This window comes from Arachis duranensis, chromosome 6 (assembly GCF_000817695.3).
Source record: "Arachis duranensis cultivar V14167 chromosome 6, aradu.V14167.gnm2.J7QH, whole genome shotgun sequence".
Taxonomy (NCBI): domain Eukaryota; kingdom Viridiplantae; phylum Streptophyta; class Magnoliopsida; order Fabales; family Fabaceae; genus Arachis; species Arachis duranensis.
Genome location: NC_029777.3, coordinates 27889220 through 27889492, shown reverse-complemented (window position 1 = coordinate 27889492; position 273 = coordinate 27889220).

Here is a 273-nt window from a genome sequence, read left to right as displayed (position 1 = left end):
TTAAAAATTAGTTGTTTCTTACAAGTCAAGTCAAATTTTCAATTTTAAAAATCTTATCTTTTCAAAATCTTTTTCAAAAATCATATCTTTTCCATTTTTTCCTTTTTTTCGAAAATTTCAAAAATCTTTTTCAAATTATTTTCAAAATTTTTTTCTTATCTTTTACATCATATTTTCGAAAATTAGCTAACAATTTATGTGATTGATTCAAAAATTTGAAGTTTGTTACTTTCTTGTTAAGAAAGGTTCAATCTTTAAGTTCTAGAATCTTAT